Source organism: Delphinus delphis, chromosome 8 (assembly GCF_949987515.2).
Source record: "Delphinus delphis chromosome 8, mDelDel1.2, whole genome shotgun sequence".
Classification (NCBI taxonomy): Eukaryota; Metazoa; Chordata; class Mammalia; order Artiodactyla; family Delphinidae; genus Delphinus; species Delphinus delphis.
The window spans coordinates 93489705-93510297 of NC_082690.1; positions in this window are offsets into that span (position 1 = coordinate 93489705).

Consider the following 20593-nt stretch of genomic DNA (forward strand, 5'->3'; position numbering starts at 1 on the left):
CACCATGCTTAGTGAAATTATTCAGACAAAGACAAATACCGTATGATCTCACATACGTGTGGAATCTAAAAGAGCCAAACTCATAAAAACAGAGAGTAAAATGGTGGTTGCCAGGGCCTGAGAAGTGGGGAAAATAAGGAAATATTGATTAAAGGGTATAAACTTCCAGTTATAAGAGGAATGAATAAGTTTTGGGGATGTAATGTACAGCATGGTGACTATACATAACAATACTATATCGTATACTTCAAAGTTGCTATGAGAGTAGATACTAAATGTTCTCACCACCACCACCACCACCACAACAAAGGTAACTGAGAGATGAATGATGCACAAATGATCTTGCTGTTGTAAACATTCCACAATACATATGTGTATCAAATCATCACACTCTACACCCTAAACTTGCACATTATATGTTAATTATATCTTAATAAAGCAGGAAGAAAAAAAAACTATCATATTTTCAAGGACAGAGTAATATCCCTAGGGTTTGACATGCAAAAAACTCTGAATCTAGGGTGAATGAATGATTCAGGGTTACTAAAACAGCTACATAATTTGTAGGGCTTAGTGTGAACTGAAAATGTGGGGCTCTTTGTTCAAATATCATGAAGAATTATAAGATGTCAACAGAGGAGTATGAAACCAAGCACAGGACCCTTAGTGGCAGGCCCTGTAAAGCCAGCCTTTCACAGAGGTCTGAACTCTGTGATTGGACCCTGGCCTCCTCTTTCTGCTCTCTGCTGTACTAGAAAAACTTACACAGACAAGTGAAATAGACTTGTTCCAACTTCAAGCTAATTAAAGCTGATCAGGCAAAACCTTAATGAGCAAGACAATGACCCTTCCCTACCCTCTTTTGTAAATAGAGGGAGTTTTACATGTTTACCTGCCATATTCAGCTGACAGGCAGTGTCAAGAGGCAATTTCTTTCAATTTCTTTGCATACCTTGTTACTGTTTAAATGTCTCTATCAATTCCAGGCAGCTTACTGCTAAAGCAAGTTGAGGTCTAAGAAAGAAAGAGGAAGGGAGGGAGGGAGAAAGGAAGGGAGGAAGGAAGGGAGGAGGGAGAAAGAAAAGAAGGAAGGAAGGAAGAAAGAAAGAGGTAGGAAGGAAGAAAAGAAAAGAAAGAGAGGGAAGGAGGGAGGAAGGAAAGAAGGAAGGAAGAAAGGAAGGGAAAGAGAGGGAGGAAGGGAAGAAGGGAGGAAGGGGAAAAGAAAAGAAGGAAAGGAAGAAAGAAAGGGAGGAGAAAGAAAGAGAGAAGGAGGAAGGAGGCAGACAGCTGTAGGTCTCACCAAAACACAAGCTGGGGTCCCTAAAAGATTCATGTTGTATCTATAGAAGAAATTCCTGACTTTCATTAGCTAGGTTTCAAAACATTAGAAGACTCCTAGATCCTTCCAACTTGGCCACTGCCCATAGATCACGTGACATCAGTTAATGATGATTCATAGTTTATTCTCTCTGTATTATAAAGGCAAGAAAGTATCACAAACACTGAGACCCCATGCTTTCAATTTGTACTTAATATTAGCAGTTTTTTTTAAAGTGTGGTATAGAATATATTGTAGACTGCAATCCTACAATAGAAAGAAAACAGGCCACCAGATTTTGAATTTCCAAGCTAGATGAGATCTTTGAAGTCCTCTAGTGTGAGGTTAATCTTTTGGTGGTCATGAACCATACACACATTATTTTGTAGAGTCCCCAAGAGTTTTATGAACTTTGCAGAAACCCCTGAGTCCCCAAAGATCCTCACAGGAAAAGGGCCACAGACTCAGAATTCCTTCATATAGTACAACCTCCCTAAGTGTTCTTGTTAGCAAAATAGAGATAATAATAGTATGGCACGGATGAACCTTGAAAATGTTATGCTAAGTGAAATAAGCCAGTCACAGAAAGACAAATACTGCATGATTCTACTTATATGAAGTATCTAAAATGGTCACATTTATAGATTAAAGAGTGGAATGATGAACGATGGGTGTCAGGGGCTTGGGGGAGTGGGAAATGGGGAGTTATTAATCAATGAGCTTAAATTTCCAGTTAAGCAAGATCAATAAGCTCTAGAGAGATCTGTTGTGCAACACTGTACCTACAGTCAACAAAAATGTACACTTAAAAATTTGTCAGGAGGGTAGATCTCATGTTCAGTGTTCTTATTACAATAAAATAAAATTAAAATAATAATAACGATACCTACTTTACAGGATCATTGCCAGTACGGAATGAGATAACCTAAGAAAAGTGCTTAAAATATGTGCAATGGGCCCCCCCCCCCCCATCTAATCTCAGGCCTTCAGTCTGCACTGTGCTCTACTGGACCTCCCTTCAGGACTCATTCTCCAGCTGCTCAGTGTTGTCAGCCGACAGCAATCAGGAGAGTCTGTCCTCTGAAGAGAGTCCTCCTCCCCAAGATCATACATCCTCCTCCCTGGGGACAGCCTCAGTCCAGTGACCGAAAAATGCAAACATATAAAGCCTTGGCCCCAGTGCCTCCTTTCAGCGAAACTCTGAAGAGCACTCCCAGCATCAGAGCTTCTGTGGAATGAGCTGAGGCCTTTGTTGAGAATGGACCACAATTTAACTGTGTCTGATCCTGCTTCCTTCATGCCCCAACAAGGGCTTCTCTAGTAAACTTCTTGCATACAAGTCTCCAAACTAGACTATGCTCTGGAAAACTTGATCTGTGACTGTACTGCCTCCAGAGACACATAAAGCCAAGATGTGTGAGTCAATGGCCAACAGATGAATTCTTAAGAAAGCGGTTGGAAAATCACAATAAGGAGAAATGGCAAGTAAGCGCAGGTTCATGAGAGGCCTCAAGTTCAGCAGGTAATAGAGGACTAGACGGAAAAACTGTCTTTCAACAGTAAGATCTCAATCCCTGAGAGAAATGAAGGGGCAAGTGATTGCCTCAGGCACGAGTGACCTGACGTCCTAGGCAAGTCCAATGACTTAGCTGTTGCAGAACAAGAAAAAGAAAAAGAACAAGCTGCTTCATCATGAGGTCGCTTTCCTCATGCAAGAAGCTGATTGTTGGGAAAGGAAAGCAAGGCAGAATGGAATAAGCAAAATGGCTAAAGAAACTGAGCCCCTGAGCTCTGGATCTACCATCCACTTTGGGAGGGGGGTTCCACTGAGTTTAGGCAGAGCCTGAAAGTGAGACTTCCACAACAGTGACTGGTGAAGTTTAGGAACAAGTTGCTGAGAAGATCGTGAAACTCAGGGACTAAGGAATTCATGGCAGCAACTGGGCTTTAAACTCCAACAGGACTTGACATTTGTGAAGACAGATGCCCCTTAGATGTATGATGTGGTTCTTCTCTGTGCACACTCCCTCCTCTGCTCAGACAAGATCTTATCACATGCCTTGTCATTCCACTGCTCTTCCCTCTGACCTGATACAAAATTGTCATCATTTTGTTACTGATGTGAAGTCTTCCTTTTCTGTAGCTCTTTTTCTATGGCTCTTTTATATGCTGACATAACATAAAAAATGCCTAATACTTTATTAACATAATTTAATAAATACAAATATCAATGTGATTAACAGAGCCGTAGGAGGTGGTATGGATAGCACACTATTCCACTCACCTCTTAAATGGACATTCTGGACAAATCCTATTTTTAGAAATAAAAACTTCCTTCCCACACCTTGCCCCTCTGAGCTCCACCCGAATTTGGAGATGTTTGTGTTGGGAGATCTTCTCCCAGGTTCTCTTTGTGAGCAGCTCTCAGTATCCTATTACATTCATCTTTCCATCTTAGTGCTTGGAAATGTCTCCAGTGATTAGCATCAAAAACTGAGAACGAAAAAGCAGATGCTACAAATCAACCAAAGGAAAAGAAAGACAAGGTATTCTATGATGAAAGGTACTAGAGTTTTCCATCAGTGACTGTAATAAAGAAATATAATGTCTAAAGAACATAAGACAGAAATATTAAACTTTGAATCCAGGCCACTGCTATCTAAGGGTCAAATATATTGCTAACTCCAACTGAAGCCATCCATAATATATTATGGTGACTCTTTGAGACACAACTAAAGGTAGAGATAGCATTTCCCGAAAGCTATTGTTTTGTTAAAGTTATTCAAAGGGAGTGTAAGCCCTCGATAACCATGTATTTCTCTCTTGGTCATCTCCAACTTGATCAGTAGCACACACTAAATTTATCATATTAATTTACTGTCATTTTATAAGGAGAAGATTTTGCTCTAGGATGTGTATAAGGATTAGGAAATGTTAAAAGAAAACCACAGCAGCTACTTTGAAGTTATAAGGTTTAGCCAGGTTTTAAATAACACATTCTATTATCAGACAATATATTCTGACTTGGGGTTTGATTGTTATCTTATGTGCTGGGAAGAGAGAGGAGGTATGCAGGGGGATAATTATTCCTCAATCCTCTGGTTTCCATGAAAATGATTTTCCCTAAATTTTCTTGGCTTCTTTTCCAATTCCCTTGCTCTTCCTTAGAGGTACAGACATGCTTGATGAGAGTTCCAGAGTAGGGACAGGGATTCAATATTAGAAAGGTCCATGTTGCCTCACACCTAAACCTCATTATTCAATATCAGCTCTATTATTATCAAATTGATAGTGGTCTCCATTTGCCTCTTATTTCGTCTTACCTCTCAGTTGGCTTAATATTCAGGTGGGAAAGAAAAGTACTATTTAACCAGCCCCCTCAAAATCTATCATTAAATATAGGATACTGGCTCTGGGGAGGCGAGGAGGTGAAAGAAAATGTTTGGAACATTTTGGGACCGTAGGCAAAGAGTGGCATCTCAACAGAGTCCATGTGGGGTACGTCTAAAAAAAAACAAAAACAAAAAAAACAAAAAAAACTCTAGACCAGGAGCCAGAAAACCTGAGTTTTAAACAAGCTCAGTGTTGCCTTTATCAATTTTGCCCCTACCCAGAGCGAATGAGAACAAATGAGAGAAATTTATTTCAGTCTCTAAACTAGATGATTTCCATGTGTCTAGTTGAGCTCCAATAATTCAGGATCCCAAGGTTAGCTGCCATTTGACCTGCTTATTAATTTCGATAATTACTGGATTCTCCTTTCCTCCTTTTTCTAATAGTTCTCAAAATCTAGGTAAACAAGTTTCCCACCCAGGGACCCCATGCCCATCGCTGAGAAAGACGTCTAGCTTTGGATTCATAAGTTTCTTTATTCTATCTTCATTCTTTCTCTTCAACTCTGACCATAACCTCTCAGTCTTAGCTATGAAAGGGAACGCAACCTTTCATAAGGCTGGGCCTGGGCATTCCTATAGTCTGAAAGTTGTCATACTATGGCTGTCTTAAATAAAATTTCAAAATATTTCTAAAAAGATTCTCAATGCTTCCTGGGAAGGTATGTCAAAGCTCTAAAACCAAGGAAAAATACATATTTGAAAATGCCCAATCACATATCAAATATAGCTCAGACTATGATGAAGTCTCTGCTCAGCTACTCAGTGCTCTCTAGTAAATACGAATAGCTCAGAAGCAAGGAAAGTGAGAGGAAAGAAGAAAAAGAAGGAAGGAAAAAGAGGGAGGGAGGGAGGGAAGAAGGAAGGAAGGGAGAGAGGGAGGAAGGAAGAAGGAAGGGAGGCAGGCAACATTTATACCATTACATTTACAGGTATTAAGCTAGGCATATTCACATACTTCGTTTCATTTAATTAAGATTAAGCCTGGAGTGTAGCATCAGAATTGCCAGCACCCTGTTGTACATATAGTAACTAATATTTCGAATGGTCCGTGAACACACTCCACCAGCTAATTGATTTCTGATTTTCTATTTGAAATGATGCTTCCTAGAGCATGGGTCCAGTACGTCCTGTAAGGGACGACCCTTGTCTTCTTAGTAGCTAAATCTGGCTTTACTGTTTCATTGAGTTTTCGTTCAAGTGCTCAGTCAGTCTTCCCAGTTAGTTGGAGCAAAACTGAGCCAGAACAAAGACTCATCGTTCCGTAGTCCCAGAACTAACTCCTAACGGCCTCATGACTTTCGTGTAATTCAGATCTGATGGAGGCAGAGAGAGGAATGGAGGAGAGTGAGAAAGAGGAGGGAGAGGTGCCCCTACAGATGACCTTGGAGCAGTGTGAATGACGTCTAATGTTCAGCAGTTACAGGCTATCAGCCACTAATATACTCTCTGGGCTGAACAGAGTAGGCCCATTACTCTCAACTGCAATTTGCCATCTGTGAAGTGAGCTGGTGGCTTCAAACAAGACCACAAATTGCACCTGATACCAAAAAAGACAGGGAGGGGATTATGATGTAAAGCCAAGGGAAGAACAGACAGAGACATAGAGTGACCAAAGACTATAAAAGGATAAGAAGAAATAAACTTCAGTCTTCAGAACAGTCCCAAAATGACCCCAACCACTCACAAGAGTGAATTCCTGGATCCTAACAGACTGCATGGAAATTCCTGGGAGCAAAAGTTTGGTATTGTTAGGAGAGATGTGCACAGCTGGAGCTGACAAAACCCTCCCACTATCAGGCAGCCCCTTTCAGTGTGTTGTCACAATTCATTAGCTCCTTCTGACATTCATTTGACATCATTTCAGGAAAGGGACCTAATCACAGCCCAAAGAAAAGAAATAGACTTTGAAAAGAATGATGGCTGCAGATACAGAGCAGTTCATAAGTTTTAAATAATGACGACGAGGATGATAATGACAACCCATGATGCTGACCAAATGGCTTGTTTTCCTTCTCATTATAAGCAATGCCAGTTGACAGATGTGGCTTTAAAATTGTACATGAAATTGTGTTTAGATCCTGACTCTGCCCCTTAGGAGCTATTATGGACTAAATTGTGTTTCCCCAAGATTCATATGCTCAAGACCTAACCCCCAGTGTGACTGTATTTAGAGACAGAACCTTTTAGGAGAAAATTAAGGTTAAATGAGGTCATAAGAGTATGGCCCTAATCTGACAGGACCAGTGCCATTATGAGAAAAGGAAGATGTGTTGGAGATCTCTCTCTCTCTCTTCACACACACACAGAGGAAAGGCCATGTGAGGACACAGAGGGATGATGGTCATCTGCAACCCAGGAAGACAGGCATCTCTAGAACTCAACTCTACCAGCACCTTGATCGTGGACTTCCAGCCTCCAGAACTGTAAGAAAATAAGTGTCCGTTACTTAAGACACCCAGTCTATGGTATCTTGTTATGGCAGCCTGAGCAGACTAATACAGGAGTAATGTTATCTTAGGCAAGGTATAATGATACCTTGGACAGTTTGGGGGTATATTTAATATTTATTGACTATTGAGGGCTTAGCATGGTGACTGGCACAGAGTTAATAACTGTTATCTGTCAGCACCTTCCCACTGACATCCTAAGCAACTATTATGTTGAGGATGCATACGCCCAGGTACCAGGAATCTACTGAAGCTAGGCCACCTGGGAAATAGCAGAGGCCTTTTCAGTCAAAAGTAAGAAGTGGGTGAGAGAACCCTCATTAATCAAGCACCTTCTACATACAAGATACTGCAATGAGAACTCCCAAGCTCATCGTCTCATTCTTAAAACAACTCTGTGAAGACTATTGCCACTCAGAAAAGTAAAGGGGCTTGACTAAGAACACACAACAGTTACGCAGTGGAACCCAGATCTCATGGACTGCAGAGTCATCATTTAGCATGATCCACATGACGCCTAGGAGGTAAGCCTCTGTGCGTAGGACGTGCAGCCTGGCACAGTGAGCTGCTCACCTGAAACACACACAGGACAAGCAAGCAAAAGAAAGTGGTCTGATCAAACAAAGTATGATCAGTCACGTATCCTGGAGAACTTAAAATCACCTCTTTAGGAATACCTAATTAACATGGGGGAAGTATTATAAGTGAAAAGCAACATATGCAACTTTTTAAAAACTATGATTCCATGTATATATTCATTAAATTTATCTGACATTCACCTGACATTATTTCAGGGAAAAGATACCTCTCATGGTATGCATTTAGATACATACATATTCATACAAGTAAGAGAGGAAAGAAATACACCAAAATGTTTATTTGTAGGAAATTTCTTTGTTCCTTTTCATACTTTCAGTGTTTTCTATAACTTTAAACTAATTATATATTACTTTTTTTCCCAAAGATCCATACATTAATCAGATTTCTTCAGTTTAAACTTAAATGTCTTTTTTTCTCTGTTCTAGGATTCCATCCAGGATATCACATTACATTTAGTGACCATGTGTCTCTAGGCTCCTCCTGACTGACAGACTCCCAGACTTCTCTTGTTTTTGATGAGCTTAATGGCTTTGGGTATCACTCAAGTATTTTGCAGACTGGTCCTCAACAAAAATATGTCTGGACTGGAGACTACCTGGGCTCTTTGTTGGGGTTGATGGCGGACTCCGGGAGGGCTCGCACCAGTGAGTACTTCCTAGAACTTCTGCTGCTCGTGTCATGGTCCCCACAGTGAGCCAGAGCCACCCCCGCCACTGCGGGAGACCCTCCAACACTAGCAGTTCAAGAGGCGAAGAGGTGCCATTTCTCTTAATTTTTGTCGGATGTGAGCATCATGTTACAGACAGAAAAATAAAGTGTCCTTCCCTTTGGAACTAGAGCAAGGCCCTTTACAAGTAGAATTCTGGCACAACTCTGAACAATAAGGCAACATTCAACATAGGCAGAACGGAGGATAAGGAACCAGGATGGCAGAGTAGAAGGACGTGCTCTCACTCCCTCTTGCGAGAACGCCAGAGTCACGGCTAGCTGCTGGACAGTCATCAACAGGAGGACACTGGAGCTCACCACAAAGGGTACCCCACATCCAAAGACAAAGGAGAAGCCACAATGAGACGGTAGGAGGAACGCAACCACAGTAAAATTAAATCCCATAACTGGTGGGTGGGTGACTCACAGACTGGAGAACACTTATACCACAGAAGTCCTCCCACTGGACTGAAGGTTCTGAGCCCCAGGTCAGGCTTCACAACATGGGGCTCTGGCAACGGGAGGAGGAATTCCTAGAGAATCAGACTTTGAAGCCTAGTGGGATGTGACTGCAGAACTTCGACAGGACTGGGGGAAACAGAGACTCCACTCTTGGAGGGCACACACAAAGCAGTGTGCGCATCAGGACCCAGGGGAAGGAGCAGTGACCCACGGGGAGACGGAGCCAAACCCACCTGCTGGTGTTGGAGGGCCTCCTGCGGAGGTGGGGTGGCTGTGGCTTTCCATGGGGACGGGGACACTGGCGGCAGAGGTTCTGGGGGGTGCTACTTGATGTAAGCCCTCCCAAAGTCTGTCATTGGCCCCACCAAGGAGCCCAGTAGGCTCCAGTATTGGGTTGCCTCAGGCCAAACAACCAACAGGGAGGGAACCCATCCCCACCCAACAGCAGACAAGCAGTTTAAAGTTTTACTGAGATCTGCCCACCAGAGCAACAGTCACCTCTACCCACCACCAATCCCTCCCATCAGGAAACTTGCACATGCCTCTTACATAGCCTCATCCACCAGAGGGCAGACAGCAGAAGCAAGAAGAACTACAATCCTGCATCCTGTGGAACAAAAACCACATTCACAAAAAGACAGACAAGATAAAAAGGCAGAGGGCTATCTACCAGATGAAGGAACAAGATAAAACCCTGGAAACACAACTAAATGAAGTGGAGATAGGCAACCTTCCAGAAAAAGAATTCAGAATAATGATAGTGAAGATGATCCAGGACCTTGGAAAAAGAATGGAGGCAAAGATCGAGAAGATGCAAGAAATGTTTAACACAGACCTAGAAGAATTAAAGAACAAACAAACAGAGATGAACAATACAATAACTGAAATGAAAACTACACTAGAAAGAATCAATAGCAGAATAACTGAGGTAAAAGAACAAATAAGTGACCTGGAAGACAGAATGGTGGAATTCACTGCTGTGGAACAGAATAAAGAAAAAGGAACGAAAAAACATGAAGACAGCCTAAGAGACCTCTGGGACAACATTAAACACAACAACATTCACATTATAAGGGTCCCAGAAGGAGAAGACAGAGAGAAAGGACCAGAGAAAATACTTGAAAAGATTATAGTCGAAAATTTCCCTAACATGGGAAAGGAAACAGCCACCCAAGTCCAGGAAGCGCAGCAAGTCCCATACAGTATAAACCCATGGAGAAACACACTGAGACACATAGAAAACAAATGGGCAAAAATTAAAGACAATGAAAAATTATTGAAAGCAGCAAGGAAAAAATGACAACATACAAGGGAACTCCCATAAGGTTAACAGCTGATTTCTCAGTGGAAACTCTACAAGCCAGAAGGGAGTGGCATGATATACTTAAAGTGATGAAAGGGAATAACCTACAACCAAGATTACTCTACCCGGCAAGAATCTCATTCAGATTTGATGGAGAAATCAAAAGCTTTCCAGACAAGCAAAAGCTAAGAGAATTCAGCACCACCAAACCACCTCTACAACAAATGCTAAAGGAACTTCTCTAAGTGGGAAACACAAGAGAAGAAAAGGATATACAAAAACAAACCCAAAACAATGAAGAAAATGGTCACAGGAACATACATATCAATAATTACCTTAAACATGAATGTATTAAATGCTCCAACCAAAAGACACAGACTGGTTGAATGGATACAAAACAAGACCCATATTTATGCTGTCTACAAGAGACCCACTTCAGACCTAGGGACACATACAGACTGAAAGTGAGGGGATGGAAGAAGATATTCCATGCAAATGGAAATCAAAAGAAAGCTGGAGTGGCAATTCTCATATCAGAAAAAATAGACTTTAAAATAAAGAATGTTACAAGAGATAAGGAAGGAGACTACATAATGATCAAGGGATCAATCCAAGAAGAAGATATAACAATTATAAATAAATATGCACCCAACAGAGGAGCACCACAATACATAAGGCAACTGCTAACAGCTATAAAAGAGGAAATCGACAGTAACACAGTAAGAGTGGGGGACTTTAACACCTCACTTACACTAATGGACAGATCATCCAAAATGAAAATAAATAAGGAAACAGAAGCTTTAAATGACACAATAGACCAGATAGATTTAATTGATATTTATAGGACATTCCATCCAAAAACAGCAGATTACACTTTCTTCTCAAGTGCGCACAGAACATTCTCCAGGATAGATCACATCTTGGGTCACCAATCAAGCCTCAGTAAATTTAAGAAAATTGAAATAATATCAGGCATCTTTTCTGACCACAACGCTATGAGATTAGAAATGAATTACAGGGAAGAAAACGTAAAAAACACAAATACATGGAGGCTAAACAATATGTTACTAAATAAGCAAGAGATCACTGAAGAAATCAAAGAGGAAATCAAAAAATATCTAGAGACAAATGACAATGAAAACACAATGATCCAGAACGTATGGGATGCAGCAAAAGCAGTTCTAAGGGAAGTTTATAGCTATACAAGCCTACCTCAAGAAACAAGAAGAATCTCAAATAAACAATCTAACCTTACACCTAAAGGAACTAGAGAAAGAAGAACAAACAAAACCCAAAGTTAGCAGAAGGAAAGAAATCATAAAGATCAGAGCAGAAATAGAAACAAAGAAAACAGTAGCAAAGATCAATAAAACTAAAAGCTGGTTCTTTGAGAAGATAAACAAAATTGATAAACCATTAGCCAGACTCATCAAGAAAAAGAGGGAGAGGACTCAAATCAATAAAATTAGAAATGAAAAAAGAGAAGTCACAACAGACACCGCCGAAATACAAAGCATCCTAAGAGACTACTACAAGCAACTCTATGCCAATAAAACAGACAACCTGGAAGACATGGGCAAATTCTTAGAAAGGTATAACCTTGCAAGATTGAACCAGGAAGAAATAGAAAATATGAACAGACCACTCACAAGTAACGAAATTGAAACTGTGACTAAAAATCTTCCAACAAACAAAAGTCCAGGACCAGATGGCTTCACAGATGAATTCTATGAAACATTTAGAGAAGAGCTAACACCCATCCTTGTCAAACTCTTCCAAAAAATTGCAGAGGAAGGAACACTCCCAAACACATTCTATGAGGCCACCATCACCCTGATACCAAAACCAGACAGAGATACTACCAAAAAAGAAACTTACAGACCAATATCACTGATGAATATAGATGCAAAAATCCTCAACAAAATACTAGCAAACAGAATCCAACAGCACATTAAAAGGATCATACACCATGATCAAGTGGGATTTATCCCAGGGATGCAAGGATTCTTCAATATATGCAAATCAATCAATGTGATTCACCATATTAACAAATTGAAGAATAAAAACCATATGATCATTATCTCAATAGATGCAGAAAAAGCTTTTGACAAAATTCAACACCCATTTATGATAAAAACTCTCCAGAAAGTGGGCATAGAGGGACCCTACCTCAACATAATAAAGGCCATATACGACAAACCCACAGCAAACATCATTCTCAATGACGAAAAACTGAAAGCATTTCCTTGAGATCAGGAACAAGAGAAGAATGTCCATTCTCACCACTATTATTCAACATAGTTTTGGAAGTCCTAGCCACAGCAATTAGAGAAGAAAAAGATTTAAAAGGAAAACAAATTGGAAAAGAAGAAGTAAATCTGTCACTGTTTGTAGATGACATGATACTATACATAGAGAATCCTAAAAATGTCACCAGAAAACTACTAGAGCTAATCAATGAATTTGGTAAAGTTGCAGGATACAAAATTAATGCACAGAAATCTCTTGCATTCCTATACTCTAATGATGAAAAATCTGAAAGAAAAATTAAGGAAACACTCCCATTTACCACTGCAACAAAAAGAATAAAATATCTAGGAATAAACCTACCTAGGGAGACAAAAGACCTGTAGGCAGAAAACTGTAAGACACTGATGAAAGAAATTAAAGATGATACCAACAGATGGAGAGATATACCATGTTCTTTTATTGGAAGAATCAATATTGTGAAAATGACTATACTACCCAAAGCAATCTACAGATTCAATGCAATCCCTATCAAATTACCAATGGCATTTTTTTTACAGAACTAGAACAAATAATCTTACAATTCGTATGGAGACACAAAAGACCCGGAATAGCCAAAGCAGTCTTGAGGGAAAAAAACAGAGCTGGAGGATTCAGACTCCCTGATTTTAGACTATACTATAAGCTACAGTAATCAAGACAAAATGGTACTGGCACAAAAACAGAAACACAGTTCAATGGAACAAGATAGAAAGCCCATTTATAAACCTATGCACCTATGGTCAACTAATCTATGACAAAGGAGGCAAGGATATACAATGGAGAAAAGACAGTCTCTTCAATAAGTGGTGCTGGGAAAACTGGACAGCTACATGTAAAAGGATGAAATTAGAACACTCCTTAACACCAAACAGTAAAATAAACTCAAAATGGATTTGAGACCTAAATATAAGTCCGGACACTATAAAACTCTTAGAGGAAAACATAGGAAGAACACTCTTTAACATATATCACAGCAAGATCTCTTATGATCCACCTCCTAGAGTAACAAATAAAAACAAAAATAAACAAATGGGACCTAATGAAACTTAAAATCTTTTGCACAGCAAAGGAAACCATAAACAAGACAAAAAGACAATCCTCAGAATGGGAGAAAATATTTGCAAATGAATCATCGGACAAAGGATTAATCTCCAAAATATACAAACAGCTCATGCAGCTCGATATTAAGGAAACAACCCAATGGGCAGAAGACCTAAATAGACATTTCTCCAAAGACATACAGATGGCCAAGAAGCACACGAAAAGCTGCTCAACATCATTAATTATTAGAGAAATGCAAATCAAAAGTACAATGAGGTATCACCTCACAGCAGTTAGAATGGGCAGCATCAGAAAATCTACAAACAACAAATGCTGGAGAGGGTGTGGAGAAAAGGGAACCCTCTTGCACTGTTGGTGGGAACGTAAATTGATACAGCCACTATGGAGAACAGTATGGAGGTTCCTTAAAAATCTAAAAATAGAATTACCATATGATCCAGCAATCCCATTACTGGGCATATACCCAGAGAAAACCATAATTCAAAAAGACACAGGGACCCCAATGTTCACTGCAGCACTATTTACAATAGCCAGGTCATGGAAGCTTCCTAAATGCCCATTGACAGACGAATGCATAAAGAAGATGTGGTACATATATACAATGGAATATTACTCAGCCATAAAAAGGAACGAAATTGGGTCATTTGTTGAGATGTGGATGGATCTAGAGACTGTCATAAAGAGTGAAGTAAGTCAGAAAGAGAAAAACAAATATCGTATATTAACGCATGTATGTGGAACCTAGAAAAGTGGTACAGATGAACCGGTTGGCAGGGCAGAAGTTGAGACACAGATGTAGAGAACAAACGTATGTACACCAAGGGGGGAAAGCTGTGGGGGTGGGGGGGTGGGGATGGATTGGGCGATTGGGATTGACATGTATACACTGATGTGTATAAAATTGATGACTAATAAGAACCTACTGTATAAAAAAGTAAATAAAATAAAATTTCAAAATTAAAAAGAAAACAATGCAAATTCAACAGCTATTACATATGAATTATCTAATGGTGTGCTATCTTAATTATATACTAAGGGAAGAATCATCCTAAATACATTAAAATAATTATGTATTTATACAAAAAATAAAAAAGAAATATGTCTGATGTTCTTTCATGATTGGGTTGGCGTTATGTGTTTTGGGGAGAAAGAAAACTGAGGAAAATTGGCATTTCTATCACACCATATCTAGGGTATATACTATCATTGTGACTTTGTTGATTTTGAGGTGGCATTTGTCAGATTTTTCCACTGTAAAGTTACTCTTTTTCCCCCCTTTCCGTACTGTGCTCTTTGGAAGGAAGTCACAGTGAGTAGCTTGCACTTAGACAGTGGGGAGTTAAGTCCCACCTTCTTGAGGGCCGAGTATCTATATAAACTATTTGGAATTCTTCATGAGAAATGTGTCTGTTTTCCACCATTTATTTATTTATTTAATCACCTACTTATATCGGTATACATTCATGGATGCTTACTTCATACTTTAGGATGTAATTCAATACTACTTTATTTTGTTGCTGAAATGGTTTCAAGCTTTAGCCATTGGGAGCTCTTCAGTTGGCTCCTGTGTCCCTTGGACATATTCCATCATTGCAGGTATTTTGTTTTGTATTTTAGAGCAATTGTTTACTTTCTGGTACTAAAAGATGCTCCAGTTTCATATATGTCCTGCCATAGTCCTAGAATCAGCCATTTTATCCATTCTGAGAGTCTCTGTCTTTTAAATGGAATATTTAGACCATTTATATTAAAGTGATTATTGATATAGTGGGTTTAATATCCACCATGTTTGTAACTATTTTCTATTTATTCTGTTTGCTTGTCCTCCATGCCCTCTTCTTTTGCCTTCTCTTATTTTAATAAAGCATTTTATATGATTCCATTTTTATCTTTTCTCTTAGCATATCACTTATACTTCTCTCTTAAAAGTTTTTGGTGGCTGCTATAGGGTTTCCAATATACATTTTGGACTAATCTAATCCTACTTTGAAATAACACTATACTACTTCACGTGTAATGCAGGTATCTCAAAACAGAATATTCCTAATTCCTCCCATTCATTTTTTATGACATTACTGTCACTTATTTCACTTATCCATATGCTATAACCAGCCAACTCAATATTACTATCATTAAATGGTTATTTTTAGATCAATTAAGACCAAAAAAATTTAAATATTTTATTTTACTCTCACTTATTAGTTCTCTGATATTCTTCCTTTCTTTATATAGATCCATATTTCTGACCTATATAATTTTCCTTCCCCCTGAAGAGCATTAATCAACAGTTCTTGCAGGGCAGATCTGCCGATGATAAAAGTAAAAGTCTTTGTTTCTCCTTTACTTTCAAAGAATCATTTCACTGGATATAGAATTCTAGATTGGTGGGTTTTATTTTCAACACTTTAAATAGTTCACTCCACTCTCTTCTTGCTTGTATATTTTCTTATGAGAAGTCCACTATAATTCTTATCCTTGTTTCTCTATAGTTAAGGTTTTTTTTTTTCTCCAGCTTCTTTCAAGATATTCTCTTTCTCTTTGGTTTTCTGAAGACTGAATAGATATGCTAGCATTAGTTTTGTTATGTTTTGATATTGATTCTACAAAGTATTCTCTGAGCTTCCTGAGTTTGTGCTTCAGTGGTTTTGAAATATTTTCAGCCATTAGTCAATATTTCTTCTGCTTCCTTCTCTCTTTCTTCTCCTTTTGGCATATACACCTTTTGAATTCATCCTACAGTTCTTGGATGTTCCAGGCTGTTTTTTCTTTTCTTCCATTCTTTCTTTTTTCTCTTTCTTTCTTTCTTTCTTTGCATTTCAGTTTGCAAAGTTTCTACTGACTTATCTTCAAGCTCACGGGTTGTTTCCTCAGCAATGTCTACTCTACTGATTAGTCCATCAAAGGCCCTCATTTGTGTTATAGTTTTTCATCTCTAGCATTTCTTTTATTTCTTCCATCTCTATGCCTGTATTGCCCATCTATTCTTCTATGCTGTCTACTTTTTCCATTAGAGCCCTTAATATATTCATCACAGTTATTGTAAATTCCTCATTTAACATGTCCAACATCCGTGTCATATCTGAGTCTGGTTCTGATGTTTGCTTTGTTTCTTATGACTGGTTTCTTCTTGCCTTATAATTTTTCGTTAAATGTTGAACACATTAGGTAATAAAAAAATTTAGGTAAACAGGCCTTTAGTGTGAGAATTTACATAAATCTGGCTAGGATTTAATGTTTTTAGAATCCATAAGTGCCAGAGGCTTCAAATTCCTCAAATGTCCTTGCTTTTGTCTCTCCTCTTGACTTTGGCCTACCCTAAGTACTCCTCCTCGGAAAGAGTTTGTGGCTTACAGCTCTTTCAGCTGGAATATGCTGATGTTACACTAGAGCCCTACTGATGTAGGCATAAGGTATTGGAGAAAAGAAGAATTCTATATTCTTATGATTAAATCCTAGTCTTTAGTGGGTCTGTCTTCTTGGGTTGTCACCTTCACAAGTGTTGATCCAGTGGTATGTGTCCCCACTCCCCACCACCACCTCAGGTGAGACAAGAAGGTTAAAGGGTGCTAAAGTAGAAGAAATGAACTTTTCCCAGCTGTGATGAGGCTCTTGTAAAGTCCTTCCTTCTGAAGAGTAGTCCTTTGTTTTCCTGAACATATTTCGCAATGGTTACTTTATCCCTTCCCCTGTCAGAGCCCTTTGAAGGGGGTATTTCTCAGTTCTTACCATGAGATTCCAGTGGAGTTCCTGGAGGTAAAATCTACAAAACTGGTCTTCCAGGAGTTTCTCATTTCACACTAGAGTATACTCAGCCTCCAGCAACTTATCAAAACTATCAGTGAAGTGTTGCTACCACGTATGGCTCTTGGTTTTCACCAGTCTCTCCAGATTCCAGGGTGACGCTTTGTCCTACTGCCTCAATTCTTTGAAGGGTCCATAAGTGTCATCATTTTCTACTTGGTAAGTTTTTTCCTGTTGAAAAGATGGGAGTGATGGCTTCGAAGTTCTTCCCATGTTGGAGTTGAAACCAAATACCTGTATATTGCTTTTGTAATCAGGAACAATGTTAAAAGAAAGAAAAAAAAAACTTTCACTGTAAATACTGGTTTACCGAAGCCCTTATGCCCAATTTTAACTTAACTGTTAGGGATAAAAAATTAACTATTTTTATTTTTATACTAAATTTCTGTAAGTAGGGGTACTGCATTCTACGGCTTAGGTCAGACCCTATGTAAATGTTCAGTGTAGCACCATTGCTGGAGTGTGATGTTTGCCTAAAAATAGATTCAAACCATATTTATGCCTCCTACCAGCAGGGCAAAGCCACTTAACCATTCAGCTTCCTTATTTGTCAACCTAGGGTAGTATTTATATCATAGGGATGTTATAAGAATGAAATGACATAATCTACGTGGAAAGCACTGTATAAACTACAGACTTCTATTCCTATACAAACAATATATTGGTCAGAAGCCTTTTACTAGTATGGATTCTCTGTGTCTCTGTGTCTCTGTCTTTCTGTCTCTCTGTCTCTCTCTCTCTCTCTCTCTCTCTCTCTCTCTCACACACACACACACACACACACAAACACACATATTTCCTGGGGCTGTGACAGATCCATCTCATCAGAAATGAAAATGCTATTTACCTTTCCAACAAATCATTCCAAAATGCTAATCCAGCATCCTTTATAGGCTGCCTTTTGGCCCTTCTTCGGATAGAATTTTCTTTCATGAATCCAAAGGCAACCATTTGCCATATTCCCAACTATCACATCCATGGAATCAAGAGCATGAGAGAAAAACAGACGTAAAAGACATTGTGTGGACTGAAAATGAGTCACTGGGATGCCCACCTAATCTCACAGTGGGAACAACATAAAGGAAAAGATGACAGACTAGAGGATTTTGTAAGTCTCCCTTTCTGGCACATTCCCCAACATCACAGAAACCCCCCCTGCCATCTCTCCAAATGTTTCCTTAATGGAGCTGAAGAAACAGTGTCTGGGAATCTCTAATTCCAATTTCTCATGTACCATAAGCTGAGCTTTCCCAATAAACAAGAAGTTAGGAAGTTGCAAGTTCATTAGGAAGTCAACAATGCATTGACAACTGTGTGGAAAGTTCAGTGGTTCAGAGGCAATTCCATGCATAAGACATGTGGTCTCTTCCCTTACAAATGGGCCTCCAGATGTTTAATTATGATCCCATGGATGAGAAAGGAAAAAGCTTCCCTCCTACTCTCTGGGTATACTTCTTGTTACATACACACGGTCTTTGTTGTGTTGGGGTGGGTGGAGGATGAGAGAGAGAGTAGAAGAATTGGAATAGTATGAAGGAGAAGGTTTCAACCCTGTAGTCAATGACTGGTAAGTTAGAATGTTAATTGCCTGGAAATGAGAGGTATCTTTTAGATTAAACTTCCAAACTGGCTGCACATTATCAGGAGAGTTTCATAAAAGTCCTCATTCTAGAGGCTCAGCATTTAGTGAACAAATCCCTGTTTTTATATTATCCTAATCTACATGATTCATGACATGATAGGTTTCACATCCGATGAACCTTATTCTTCTGAACATGAAAACAAATCTCAATCCCTAGTGTCTATTTGGCTTATTCTGCAACACTCTAGTTCCCCACGGTTTGGCAGCAGAACTGCTCTTTCCGCCCCTTTGATTCTCTAATTAATCTGCAATAAATGAAGGCTCCAAATGTTTCATGGCACTTCAGTTTCCCATTCCCCTCTGGTATTTGGAGGGAAAACTGAACACACAGCAAGACCTTTGAACAAGAAGTAATAGCTGTTAAAGTGAAACACAATGCAAAGGTTTCCTAACCATGAGTTCATAGTACGTGTGTTCATAAAAAGTGATGTGCTTGCTGCCTGCAGCAAAACCACATGCTCTCTGTTTTCAGCTGATCAGTGTTGCTGTGAGGTAGAGTACATGTCTGAACTCAAGAAAGAATTAAAGGGACAGAATGATAATTCTATCTCCAGAGGCCACACAATAATGGTGCTGAGTTAAAATGCAGTGAGTTTTAGATTCCACTCAGTAGAACTAGCATAGAATTATGGAAAAATAATTATACTTGTAAACCAAGACTGGGGATTGAATTGGATAGGGATTTGCTACTTTCCAGCTAATTGACCTCACGAAAGAAGAATAATTATCACATAGCAAAACTGTGACAAAATAATGGATATAGAGAGACACTGCCCAGTACCTGCTCAATAAAGGCTGTTTGCCTAAAATAAGGTGAAACAGACATTGTAATATTTTGTTTAAATATCATATTTATGGCTTCCCTGGTGGCGCAGTGGTTGAGAATCCGCCTGCCGATGCAGGGGACACAGGTTCATGCCCCAGTCCGGGAAGATCCCACATGCCACGGAGCGGCTGGGCCCGTGAGCCATGGCCGCTGAGCCTGCGCGTCCGGAGCCTGTGCTCCACAACGGGAGAGGCCACAACAGTGAGAGGCCCACATACCGCAAAAAAAAAAAAAAAAAAAAATCATATTTATGTCATGTATATAGAGGTTGTATTAGTCTGCTAGGGCTCTCATAACAAAATACCACAGACTGGGTGGTTTAAACAACAGAAACTTATTTTCTTACAGTTTTTGAAGCTTGAAGTTCAAGATCAAAGTGCTGGCAAGTTTGGATTCTCTTGAGGCCTCTCTCCTTGGCTTGCAAATGGCCCTTCTTTCTGTGTCCTCGCATGACTTTTTCTCTCTGCACATGCATTCCTGATGTCTCTCTGTTCTTATAAGGGCACTAGTTTTAATTGGATTAGAGCCCCATCATTATGACCTCATTCAATCTTAGCTACCTCTTTAAAGGCCCTGTCTCCAAGTACATTTACACTGGGGATTAGGGGTTCAACATATGAATTGGAGGGGGGGAGACACAATCGAGTTCATTAGAGAGATATTATAAATACCATCATATAATATATGAATACCACTTTAAGATTTTTAAAAAAACCTTTCTGTACCTTTCGAGAAATTCA